The sequence below is a fragment of the Dipodomys merriami genome, unplaced genomic scaffold, assembly GCF_024711535.1.
Source record: "Dipodomys merriami isolate MVZ:Mamm:240054 unplaced genomic scaffold, mDipMer1.0.p SCAF_3772, whole genome shotgun sequence".
Taxonomy (NCBI): domain Eukaryota; kingdom Metazoa; phylum Chordata; class Mammalia; order Rodentia; family Heteromyidae; genus Dipodomys; species Dipodomys merriami.
In genome coordinates, this window is record NW_027205351.1 from 2,611 (window position 1) to 15,777 (window position 13,167).

General features: G+C 61.2%; 1 long non-coding RNA gene across 1 annotated transcript; it reads left to right on the forward strand.

Annotated features, from left to right (window-relative positions):
- Positions 1-256: 256 nt before the first annotated feature.
- LOC138804870 (uncharacterized) lies at positions 257-6,406 on the forward strand. Its single transcript, XR_011365364.1, has 3 exons — positions 257-469; positions 3,404-3,532; positions 5,759-6,406. It is a non-coding gene; the product is annotated as an uncharacterized lncRNA (long non-coding RNA).
- Positions 6,407-13,167: the final 6,761 nt, after the last annotated feature.

The window sequence follows — 13,167 nt, forward strand, 5'->3', positions numbered from 1 at the left end:
CGGCGCCCTGAGTGGGTGAGGATAGTAGAGAGTGGTGGGGGAGGGAGAGAATGGGGAGGGTCAGGCGGAGCAGGGTAGGGCGGGGCGGGGCCCGGGGCGGGCGGGGCCTCGGGGCGGGGCCGGAGCTCGCCTTCCCTGCGCGTCCCGCAGCCTCTGCTCTGCGCCCTCCGCTCTCCGCTCTCCGCTCTGTCTGTTCTGCGGGCTGCTGCTGGGCCGGGCTGGTGAAGGAGCCGGGGAGGAAGGCAGGAGGCCGAGGCAGGGTGGGGAGCTCCAGGCCAGCCTGGGCTCCGTTGTGAGCTGGGTGTCATCTCGCCGCCCAGGGTGGGGTGAAAGGTGAGCCTGAGTGTGGTTTGAGCGTGCAGTTCCACTCGCCACGTTCAGGGCAGAGACGAGCGAAGGTAATCCAGTTGTAACCGGCGTGAGCCGGAGAGAGCCCGGGGACATCACGGCCACGTGACCGACGCAAACGGTGTGTTTGTGCTGTCTTCCACCAGATTAGGTCTCTGACTCAGTGGAGATTTGGGTTGGTTTTGTTTTTTTGTCTTGGTCGGTCGTAGGGCTTGAACTCAGGGCCTGGGCGCTGTCCCTGCGCTTTTTTGTTGTTGTTGTTAAAAGATTTTATTGTCATTTGTTGGATAAGGCCCCACCCATCCCTTTAACCACAGCACTGGTGGCAGGCAGTTTTTTGTCTAGGTTGATAGGTCTTCACAGGTTTATCAGGAAAAGCAAACTGTGAAACAGATGGTCGCCATCCTTTGTACCAGCAAAATCCACAGCCAGGGCCTGCACTCTTTTTTTTTTTTTCAGTTGTGGGGCTTGAACTCTGGGCCTGGGCGCTGTCCCTGTGCTCTTCAGCTCAAGGTGAGCGCTCTACCACTTGAGCTACAGCACCACTTCCAGTTTTCTGGTGGTTTATTGGAGATAAGAGTCTCAGTCTTTCCTGCCCAGGCTGGCTTTGAACCTCGATCCTCATATTTCAGCCTACTGAGTAGCTAGGATTACAGGCATGAGCCACCAGCGCTCGGCTGGGCCTGCACTCTTTTGCTCAAGGCTAGCGCTCTACCACATTGAGCCACAGAACCACTTCCGGTTTTCTGGTTGATAATTGCAGATAATTGTTAATTGGAGTTTCATGGACTTTACTGCTGGGGCTGGCTTTGAATTGTGATCTTCAGGTCTCAGCCTCCTGAGTAGCTAGGATTATAGACATGAGCCACTGGTACCAGTGCCCAGCTCACTAGCTCAGTGTGTATATTATACTCCATGTGGCTTATCTGTTTCTCAGTGGCTCTCAGATTGGACAGCACCTGTCTGGGTGCCCGGGCACCCATCTGGTCAGGAAGAGGTGGGATCCAGACTTGGATCCCCCAGCAAGGCATTGGGAGGCAGTGATCACAGAAAGGCGGTGGAGAGGGACTCTGGGGGTTGTGGGGGAGAGGGGGGCTTGTGTCTGAGGGCCCTTGGGTGCAGGGTGAGCAGCTTGGACTGATTTCTGGAGCAATGGGAATCTTCCAGAAGTCTTTAAAGCAAGGAGGTCAGATATAGGCAGGGAGGGCCTGGACTGGGAGGGCGAAGCAGGGGTGTAGAGCCCAGGTGCACCCAGTGTTGGTCTATACAAGGTGGGCCAGCTGCCCACCACCCCACTCCTGTCCTTTGCCTTCCAGTGTATGTCCCGTAATTTATTTTGGGGGAGGCATTGTGCACCTGTGTGGGGCATCCAGAAAGAATCAGAGCATGAGGTCCAGAGACCAGGTTGGGGCCCCAGTCAGGGCAGGGAGGGCAGGTGTGAGGGGTGGAGCCGTGGCCTTAGGCCCGGAGGCTATGATAGCCCACTTGGCCTCCCTGCCCCGAAAGCCGCCCACTGGGGCCCACCTACATGTAGCTGGGCAGCCCAGTGGGCGGGGTGGGGGCTGCGCTCACTTCTGATCCCTACACCCCCAGCGCTGCTTTCCAGATCTTTCTTCTGGCCAATGGGTTCTCTTTCCACTCTTGAGAAGGTGTGGGTGCTTCCTTGCTTGCTATGGGGATCAAAACTTACCCTGGACTCTTCATCTGGGCCTGGGCCTTGACTTCCATTCTAAGCCTCCCCACCCCTGCTCCTGGCCCCCAACTTCCTTCCAGAGCCCCAGCCTCCAGAAGAAACCTCCAGGCCCACTGTGTCACCTGATTTCCCCGAGGCTGTGGTCCAGGCAGCACTGCTGGACGCTCCCTTCCCGTCACAGCTCAGTGGCAGCCCGGGGCTGCCAGGCTAGGAGGGCAGAGGAGACCAGGCCCCAGGCTCCGGCCTGCGGCCCCCAGGGCGGCAACACAGATGGGGATGCTTGACACTGGGCAGAGCAGAGGGCTGGGCACCGGGGTCCTCAGGTCCCTCCTGCTCTTCTTCAGCTGTCCCTGGGAGGGAGAGGACAGCGGACAGTGTCTCACTCCGGCAGCCTCACCCCAGGCCACAGGAGTCCGTCCTTTCTGTGGCCCCATGCTCCCGACTTTGCAGGGCGCCTCGGCGTGTGTGTGTGTGTGTGTGTGTGTGTGTGTGTGTGTGTGTGTGTGTGTGTGTGTGTGTTTGTGTGTGTGTGTGTGTGTGTGTGTGTGTGTGTGTGTGTGTGTGTGTGTTGGTACTGGGGCTTGAACTCAGTGCCTCACACTCTTGCTTGGCATTTCATCCCAGGCTGGCACTCTGCCACTTGAGCCACACCTTCGCTTCCAGCTTTTTGGTGGTTAATTGGAGATAGTCTCACGGTCTTTTCCATCTGGGCTGGCTTTGAACCGTGATCCTCTCATCTGGGGATTATCGACGTGAGTCACCGGCAGCCAGCTGTAACACCACATTTCGTGTCTTTCCCTGGCCTGGCAGGCCTGGCTGCTTTGGTGCCTTGTCTTGATTTCTTTTTAAAAACCGCGCGCTGGCGAGGGTGCTTTCCAGAGGGACTTTTCTTTCCTAGCCTTTCCATTTTTGTTTTTGTGTTCAAGGCCTTGTGTTCTTTTATCTGAGTCCCCTAGGCCTGTGTTTTGAGAAAGAAAGAGAGAGAGGGAGAGGGAGAGAGTGTGTGTGAGTGTGTGTGTGTGTGTGTGTGTGTGTGTGTGTGTGTATTTTAACACCTGGTGCCTTTGTTTGCTAAGGAGGTACTCTTAACACTTGAACCATGCCTCTAGTCTGTATTTTGCTTTTGAATCTCAACCCTGGCTGGCCTTGAACCCCCAATTCTCCTGCCTTGGCTTCCCAAGTAGCTGGGCTTCCAGGCATACACCATCACTCCTGGGAGTGGATGTTTTTTCTTTCTCTTTTTCCTGGTGACGCTGGGTTGGCACGCCAGGCCTGGCGTCTCTGAGCTGCCCTGGGTGCTGTGCAGGCACACATCTCTGATTCCGGGCAGGTGGCCTTTAAACAAGCTTGGTTGTCTTCTAGGAGAGATGCTATTTATTTTGGAGTGGAGGTAAGAAGGGCTCCGAGGATAAGGAGGCCATTCAGGCCTACTCTGAGTCGCTGATGAAGCCAGCGGCCAAGGGCACAGTGCTGCAGGAGGCCCGACTGTAGGTGGGTACCAGGTAACCCAGTCCCGCTGCCTGTCTGCAGGGGTGAATGCCTGCCCGTGGCCTCCATGGGGGCGCCACCGTTGGGCCCCGGGCAGTGCTGGGAGGAGGGCCGTGCCGTGGCACCTCTGGGCTCCTGTCTCATTTGCAAGGTGGAACCTTGCCGGCCAGGGTTGGGCCCTCACTGGGGAGGCTGCTGGAAGTGGGGGTCCTCTCACCCCGGAGCCCGGTCCTGAGGGGTCTGCATCTTCACGGACCCTCCGAGAAGCATGGGCCTGAGTCGGGGTAACTCATCAAGAGCGGGATGCATGCGGAGCCGAGCACCAGCTGCATCCCGGTTGTCCGGTTGCACTCCCACGGGAAATTCTACCTGGTACACTGAGGGGTTTTTGTTTGGTTTTTGTTTTTTGCCAGTTCTAGGCTTGAACTCTGGGCCTGGGCTCTGCCCCTGAGCCTTTGCGCTCAAGGACGGCACTCTCCCACTGGAGCCACAGAGCCACTTCCAGCTTTCTTTTGAGTAGTATATTGGAGATGAGAGTCAAACAGACTTCCCTGCCCAGGCTGGCTTTGAACCGTGATCCTCAGATCTCAGTCTCCTGAGTCTCTAGGATGGCAGGTGTGAGCCCACCGAGTCATTTTAAGTGGGGGTGAGTCCCTGTCACACCCAGCTGGCTGCACTGGAAGCCGGTTCCGAGCAGCGCGTCCCGCGGCTCCCTGTGGGGCTGTTGCCAGGCCTGTCAATTGGGACTGGCAGGGGGAGGTTCTGTGGGGAGCACCCACCTGCCTGGCTGAGAGGCGCCAGCCCTGTTCCTAGGCCAGGGGGGCGGCAGGGCTCGGCAGGGCGTCCCAGGGCCCAAGGACAGCCCCCAGTGCGGGCAAGGCGCGCTGCCCCGGGCCTTTCTGGGCCTCTTCTTGGTGGGCACCCTACTCCTGAACCCAGGACGGTGAGGCTCAGGCCAAGGGGGTTGCTGATTATTTTGCCAACACGCTCCGTTTCTCGTTATTAGAGAAGCTGCGACCTTGGGACCCACTGCCCCAGGTGCGCCTTGAGCCCCGCCCAGCTTGGTGCAGTCTGGGCGTGGAGGGGAGGCCCCCACCCGTTGTGGGCCCCTGGGTGTGGGGTGGCCCCCAGGGGCTTGTGGCAGAGGCAGCTCCATGGGGCGCTGGGCAGAGGTGCGGCGGGCGGAGGCCGCGGGCGGGCAGCAGGCTGTGGGCGCAGCTGGACAGGTGGCCCTTGGGGAGATGTTCTTACCAGCTCCATCTTTCCCACATTCTGCGTTCTCCTCTGTCTGTCTCTGCTGTCCTGGCTCCTGAGCGCATGACCTGTGTCTCAGGAGGCCGGGGCTCCAAAGTGTGGAGGAGCCGCTTCCCATGGGCCTGATGGGTAGGTTTGGGCTTGGGTTTCTGCTTTCCCAGTACTGAGGGGTTTGAATTTAGGGCTCCATGCTAGGCTTGTGCTCTACCACTCGAGCCGCAACTCCTGCTCTTTTGGCTTGGGTCATTGTGAGTCGCGTCGCGGGTCAGCCCCTTGCTCAGCCTTGTCTGGTGAGGTTGGGGGCAGAGGGGATGGTCAGCAACTTTTTGAACTGCCGTCCTGACCTCTGCCTCCTGGGCAGCTCCTGTCGAGGTGACCACCGGCTCCCAGCTGTACATCTTCTTATTGTCATGGCAGAGTCTTGGGGTAGGCCGAGGGTGGTGTCGAACTTTCCCGCCTCTGTCTCCTCAGCCCGTACTATAGATGTGCGCTCGGCCACCTCCTGTTCTTAACTGTCAAGCTTCTCCACACTGGAGGTTTGAAATGCAAAACCAGATAGGATGATAGGATGTAGTCTCTGCTCACTCTGCCGCACCTCCCTCTTCTGTCTGGATCATCTCCCCAGGCTCCCGGCCCCAGCCCCCCTGCTGCTGCAGGGCGGGGGTGTTCTCCCCGCCCCCTCCTGCAGTTGTGGGGGTGCAGTAGGTGCACCAGCGCTGTTCTGTGAGCCTCAGCCTAGGCGCTGGCCAGGGTCACGTGGCCCTGATGGGAAATGCATTCTCCTGGCACGGATACTTGGGTCATTTCTGGGAGTGACAGTGTGGCACCGCCCACACCTTCCTCTGCTCTCTCTCTCTGGGCCTCGGTTTCCCTGTTTGGAGGGAGGGGTGGCTTCGTCGCCCCATGCCCTCTCTGAGGAGCTGGTGTTTAGGGGCTGGGGGACAGGCTAGTGACTGGCCCCCCCTTTCTCTGCAGGGTGCCAAGGACTCCGGGAGCCCCCCAAGCCTAGCCACTCAGCCAGACCGGTCCCCCAGCCCCTGCACCCCGCTTCTTGAAGACTCTGTCTGCAGACGGCCCACCAGCCCCACAGCCTGACCCCAGCGCCACCTACCTGCTGGTTGTGCCACGCCTGTCTGGACATGAGCTGGTGCTTGGGGACAGAGCCACCACTGTGGAGCCCAGGGAGAGGCCGCCCTCCTCTCCGCGTGGCTGCGCCCGCCCTCCCAGCTGAGCCAGGCCCTGGCTACCCCACTGCCACCCGTGCTTCCCTGGCCAGGTGTCGTGGCGCTGCTGGTCACTCATCCACGCAGAGAGGCCAGGCTGGGGCCAGGCAGAGGATGCAGGCCACCCGCAAGGGCTGCCTCAGGGTCTCCTGTGCACAGAGCCCGGTCCCTGCGACCACAGGCCCAGGGTGTCACCTCCCCCCCCCCCCCCCGCCTCCTCCCAGTGCAGGCCCCGCCCATCCCCTCACATCCTCAGCTCTCAGGTGCCAAGCAGGGGCCAAGATGCCCGGGCAGGGCCCGGGTGCACCCAGGCCAGGGGCCGCTGCCCTTTTCTACTGGAAGAGAAATTGTGTCAGCTTTTACAAGGAATTCCTCGTTGAAACAATAAACCTTTCTGACAGGTGAACCTGGTAGCGCTGTGGGCTGGGGGTCCTGGCCTCGGCTAAAGTGGGTGAGTGCTGGGGCTCAGGTGTCCTTGCCCCTGGCACAGGCCTGGGGTGGGAGGGCACTTTGGGGGCTCCTGGGGTTCCCCGTGGCCAAGCCGCCCGCCGCGGTCAGCACGGCCACCCTCTGTCCCCAGGGGCCACCCTCTGTCCCCAGGGGCCACCCTCTGTCCCCAGGGGCCACCCTCTGTCCCCAGGGGCCGCCCTCTGTCCCCAGGGGCCGCCCTCTGTCCCCAGGGGCCGCCAGGTCAGGCCACCAGCCAGCAGTGGCGCCCCTCAGCCCTTCCTCTTTGAACTGGAGCTGGGGGTTGGGGGCACACAGGGCTGGCCCGCGGATCCCGAGGCCCTGCTGCTGGGCGCCGGGCTGGGGCCTGAGCTCAGGCCCGTCACCCGGAGGCTCTGCCCCCTGCTGCCTTGGAGGGGTCTCTGAAGTGTAGGGCTGTCTGTCCATCCTCCCACCGGCCCTGCCCCTCCCTGGCTGCAGGCTGGGTCTGGGAAGTTCCGGGGATGGCCACCAGGTGGCGAGCTGGGCACGCGGATTTGAACAAGCCTGTTCCCTGGGGTCACAGCTTGGCTCAGGAGCCTGTGCCAGGTGTTTGGTTTTGAACTCAGGGCCGTGGGGCTTCCTAGGGACCAGTGTGGCTCCAGCAGGTCTCCAAGGACAAGTTGTCCTGGGGACAGAAGAGTGCCATGAGGACAGGACCACAGAAACGGGGGGTGGGGGGGTGCCATTTGCATCTGCTTTGGAGATCTAATGGTCTAATGGACACAAAGCTTTGTGCCCAGGCTCCGTCCTGGGGTAACTCCAGGGAGGAGAGGAGCAAGGCGCTGGGGGAGGGAGGGGCAGGAGAATGCTTCTAGAAGTTTCCCCTGAGAAGTGCCATGTATTCTGATCCCTGTTGGAGTTGAAGAGATCCACAAAAGGGCACTCCAGGAACCAGGAGGTACACATGTCAAGGCTCTGGGGTAGCCCGTGAAAGCTGTGGGGGCTACTGGAGCATGGGAAGCCAGGGTGGGGGGGCTCTGTCATTTAGGATTCAATGGTGGGGACTGGCAGGCGTTGGTGGAGCATCGTGACTGCTGTCTGTCCTATGCTGGGTCTGGGGTTGCTGGGAGGCAGCAGGACGGAGGGGTCCAGCAGCGAGCACAGGGCACCAGGCTGAGAGCTCCGGGAGGCACATTTTTCCCAGTGCCACAGCCTCGTGCCTCAGGGTACATTAGTGCTGGTCACATGGCCACTCTGGCAGACCTGAGCCTCAGGTGTGGTTAGTACGGGACGGAGTGGGGGGCTTGAACTCAGTGTAGGACAGGGGTCTGGGAGGGGGGCTTGAATCAGGGCCTGGGCACTGCCCCTGAGCAATTTTCTGCTCAAGGCTAGTGCTCTGCCACTTTGAGCCACAGCTCCACTTCTGGTTTTCTGGTGGTTTATTGGAGATAAGAGTCTCATGTGGACTTCTTGCCCTGGCTGGCTTCGAACCATGATGCTCAGATCTCAGCCTCTTGAGTAGGTAGCGTGACAGGCATGAGCCACCAGTGACTGGCAACCAGGAACTCTTTTTTTTTTTTTTTGTCGGTCGTGGGGCTTGAACTCTGGGCCTGGGCGCTGTCCCTCAGCTCTTTAGCTCAAGGCGAGTGCTCTACCACTTGAGCTACAGCGCCACTTCCGGTTTTCTGGTGGTTTATTGGAGATAGGAGTCTCACGGTCTCTCCTGCCCGGGCTGGCTTTGAACCGCGATCCTCAGATCTCAGCCTCCTGAGTAGCTAGGATTACAGGCGTGAGCCACCAGCGCCCGGCCAACCAGGAACTCTTGTAAGAACCCTAGGGTCAGCCTGGGACGTGGCCCATAGGGCAACTGCGAGTGCTGGGCCAGCCACCAGGGGTCGCTGCGGCCCAGCCCTTGGGCCCAGGGCCTAGGACATCCATGCTGTGGTTGCTGTGCTGCACGCTGCGTCCCTGGGCCTGTGCTCTGAAGGGGACTTCCCCTCGCACGCCTGAGCTGTGGGCTCCGACGGGAGGCAGGGCCCTCGCACTCTCCCAGACCTGGCTGAGGTTCCCCGGCTCCCCGGCAAGCACTGGGCCGGGCAGCTGCCAGAGCTGGGTACCTCCCTCCCTGCAACAGGCCTGCTGTGGGGAAACTGAGGCCCCCAGCTTCTTGGAGCCCGAGCAGTGTCCCCTCACTGCCCAGCCCCCACTGGCCACCAGTGACCCCGGCTTCCCTTTTGCTTTTCTGGGAGCACAGCTAACCACAGGCGGTCCTGCCAGACCCCCTGAGACTTGGCAGGTGAGGGCAGCAGCCACCCCCAGAAAACCCCAGAGTGGCCGTCCCGCCCTGCGGCGCTCTGGACAGGGAGAGTGGGATGTTAATGGCGGCATCCAGCGGCCACAGGGCCACAGAGACGCTGCAGAGCCTGGGAGGCCGGGGGGGGGGGACTGCAGGGGACGCCATGGGCGTCTGGCCTGTGCTCTTCACCTGTGACTGGAACAGCTGCCAGGGCCAGCGCTGGTGAACGGGCCCTGACCCCCACCCATCGGGAACACTGCCGGTCCCTTTATCCTTCCTTAGCAAGAGCAGCTGGCGTTTAGAGGTGTGGATTCCCTGGGGCTATAATTAGGGACTCCCAGTCACAGTTAAGAGAAGAGTCTGGGTGAGGGAATGTGTAAACGCTAACCGTGGACACTCCACCTTCTAGTGTGGGGGATTGAATCCCCGGTTTGTGATTTATTACTGTGAGACCTAGAACAAGTCACGACTTCTCTGAGCCTCAGCCTGAAAGGCTCAGAGAGGGTGGAATAGTTGCTTGGGCTACCCAGCCAGAGGCTCTTTGAAGACTTGAACTCACATGGTCACTCCGGCTGCTTCTGATGGCTACGGTCGGGAGCTCTCGGTGTGTGTGGGGGAGTGGGTGTGCATGCGTGGGTGTGGGTGTGGGTGTGCGTGCACGTGCTGCTCCTGGGAGGTCACCTCAGGGTCTGGGCACTGTCTCTTAGTGTTTTCACTTGAACCACAGTTCCCCTTATCACCCTTTGCTAGTGAATTGGAAGAGTCTCACGGACATTTTCCTGCCCTGGCTGGCTTCAGACTGCAATCCTCAGAACCTCAGCTCTCAATGAGCTAGGATTACAGGCGTGAGCCACAGTGCCTGGTGCTTGACTTTCTTCATGGCTGTTCTGGCCTCCGTTTTTGATTCCAAGGCCCCTGCCCTGATGCCCAGTCCCTTGGAACTTTGGAGAACATTTCCTCTACCCTGCAGGACCCCGGAGAGCTGCAGGGTGGGACCTCAGCCAGGCTGCTGCCCAGCCTGCTGCAGAATTAATTTCCTGAAAAACGAAAACGAGTCAATGTCTGTCCTTTGTGCCAAATTCACAGCCATCCTGAGGGGCTGGCAGAGCCAGTGCTGGGTGCGGGGCTCTGGTTGGAGCCCCTGGGCGTGTGGGCGGCGGGACACCAGGGGCCAGGTGAGGCCAGCCGTGGCCGCAGCCCGCCGCCCTCCTCCCGCACAGGCGTGGCCTTGCGCTGCACACTCACAGCCCCACCGCCCTCCTCCCGCACACGCGTGGCCTTGCGCTGCACACTCACAGCCCCGCCGCCCTCCTCCGGCACACGCGTGGCCTTGTGCTGCACACTCACAGCCCCGCCGCCGCGTGTCCCCCTCAATTGCGGGAGCGGGGCTCAGCGGCCCGTGCCTGCAGAGCAGCTATGGCTGCCTGCTGCCAGTGAGCTCGTTAGGGGCCATTTTCTGCAGCGTTCCTCCAGACTGTAATTAAGAGATAACGTCAGCGGAGAGAGCGCTGTCTGGTAATGTCTCCTGCTTCCAGAATGTCAGGGTAAAGTCACAGCGTCTGGAGGCTTGGTGGTGGGAAGGAGGTGTTTGTCTTCCCAGTGCGCTCCCCCCGCCACACATACACACAAGGCGGGCCTCATTTCTCCTGAGCAATGGGTCCCAGTGGCCGGCCCACGCGGGTGGACCCCGGGGGCCCAGCCTGGCCCCCTCCTGTTACCCAAGATTGGCAAATCCTCCACAGTGAAGGTGGCCATGTCCTGGGTCCCCACTGCTGACTGGTGATGGGACGGGCACTCCAAGCTGATTGTGATTGGATGAGGTTCTGCCTGCTGGTGGGTGATTGGCCCGGTTGCATGGGTGGTCCTCTGCCTCTAGGGACACCCGCTGATTGTTGGAGCGGCCGCCAGCTGGCAGAGGTCCCCTGTGCTGCCCCCATGCTGTCCGGGGGATGATGGGTTGGGGCGGCCACAGGCAGCCTGGGTCCCGTGTCGCTGCCCGGAGCGGTGCCAGGGCTTGGTACTGGGCAGCTGCACTGCAGCGCGGCCGAGGAACCTGGCTGACCGCTGAGGAGAGAGCGGCCAATGGCCCGGCAACCCCGGCAGCTTTCTTGGGTGCCGGGGCACTGGACTGCCTCCATCCTGATGGAAGGAGGGAGGGGGCAGGGTCCAGCCCCGCCCCGCCCCCCAGCCAGACCTTCACCCTGCACTCGGATCCGCTGTGCCCAGGCCTCTGTGCCTGGCTTTGGAAGGAGCTGCAGCAGGGCACAGTGCAGGGTGAAGACATGGGGTCAAGCCCAGCTTAGCAGCACGGGCCATGTCACGTGGTCCTCAGTGGCCTTCCTTCTCGGCCCCAACACTTACCCAGCGCCTCTCTGCTGGCCATACTCAGGGCGGGCTGCGGCCTTGTGCCACACGCGGTGTCCTCTGCTGGCGTGCGGCCAGGCTGCCTGGGGACCGCGGTGACCAGGTGGCAGGCAGGGTGACCCTGGCCAGCTGGCAGGGGTGGCAGCACCAGGCCTGAGGGGATGCTTGTTACGTGGCAGCAGCAACGAGCCAAAACAGTGGCCCAAAACTGCTGGAAGGAACATGCGTGGCCCCCGCGAAGCCGGCTGCGCGTGAGGCCTGGGTCCTGCAGGCCGACCTTTAACCAATGCGGGACACGGCCCCGACTGTTCCTTTAGAAACCAGGAGAGCTTGACATTGGCGTTGACAGAGAAGGGGTGGGGGGCGGTGGTCAGGTCAGCGCCCTGGCTCTGCCGCTCCACGGCACCAACGGGAAACAGAGTCTGAAGGCTGGATGGCTGAGCCGCCACTGGGCCCCGAGTCCGGCTGCCCGGGCCGGCACGGGGTCTTTGTGAACTCGAGGCTCGGCCAATCCAGGGCGTCTGTGTCCTCGTTGTCCATCCTGTCTGTCCCGCCCTGGCTGCTCCCCGGAGACGGGGCCAGGCCGGGGTAAAGACCCCCCCGGACCGAGCCAGGGCCGCCTCTGGGGGCCGAGTCCCAGGCCTTGATGGATGAGAGGACAGCGCTGGGCAGCCCTGCGGCCGCATGCAGAGCCCGGCTCCCCTGGCTGGGGCAGAAACACCCGCCTCTGACTGCCACGCCGAGAAGAAAGAGCCGTGGAGCCGTGCCTGGGCCCCAGCACGGAGTCCTGGGCCTTCCTCCTTCCTTCCTGCTCTGCCCTGTGTCACAGATGAAGAAACTTGAGCAGAGAGGTTGAGTGACTGGCCCAAGGCCACACGGTGAGGAAGAGCAGGATGTTTTCAGCTCCTCTGGGCTGCCTCTTCCCGGGCGGGGCGGCGGAGAGGCTGCTTTCAGGTGTCTGTCATGGCGTTTCTCTCCGGTGAGTCACCGTCATCGGCCGCCAGAGGCTCTCCCGGGCCCGAGGAAGAGGAATGTCACGGCTGTGCTCCGCTCCGCCCTGCGGGGAGGGCGGAGGGGGCGGGAGTTGCCGTCTTGGCAGCCATGATAAATAGAAAACAGATTGTGTTTCCTGTCTCACACGGCGCTGGGAGGGGAGGGTCGGACGCTGGAGCCCAGTCATCCACTTACAATGGAGGCTCTATTGGAGGGCTGGCGCTCTGCCTGGGGCGCGGCGTCCCTGGCACAGCCGGCCCTGGCCCTGGCTGACCTGGCTTTTCCTCCTCCTCCTGCTGCCAGCCCCGCACCCTCCCGGCCTGCAGCCCCAGCTGGGCCTGCCCCGGCATGAAACCCTGGCCAGGCCTCCCGCGAGGGCTGGGCTCCTCCTCAGCACCCGGCCCAAGGAAGGCCCAGAGAGTCCCCCCATCTGCCTGTCTATCATCCACCCCTCCAGTCCATCCATCCACTTACCTACCTGTCCACCCATCTAGCTATCCTTCCATCATCCACTCATCCACCCACTCATCCACTCATCTACCCATCCACTCATCCACCCATCCATCCACCCACCCATTCATCCATCCATCACCCCTCACCTACCATCCATCCATCCACCATTCATCCCTCCCTCCTTCCATCATCTATCCAATCATTGTTCATCCATCTATACATCGTTTATCCATCACCTATCTGTCCATCCACCCAAGCATACATTTGCCCCTCAATCATCATCTGTCCACCCATGTGTCCAGTCACTCACTCGTCCAGCCATTGAATCCTCCCTCCCTCCCTTCCTCTCGCCATCTTGTTTAGGGCCTGGTGGCTTGGCTCCCAGCAACACTTCCCTTACTTATTACTGAACATTTTTGTTGTTGTCGTCGGTTGTGGAGCTTCAACTCTGGGCCTGGGCGCTGTCCCTGAGCTCTTTTTCTGCTCAAGGCTAGTGCTCTTACCACTTGAGCCACAATGCCACTTCTGGTTTTCTGGTGGTTAATTGGAGAGAAGATTCTCACAGACTTTCCTTCCTGGGCTGCCTTTGAACCGTGATTTTCAGATCTCTGCCTCCTGAGCAGCTA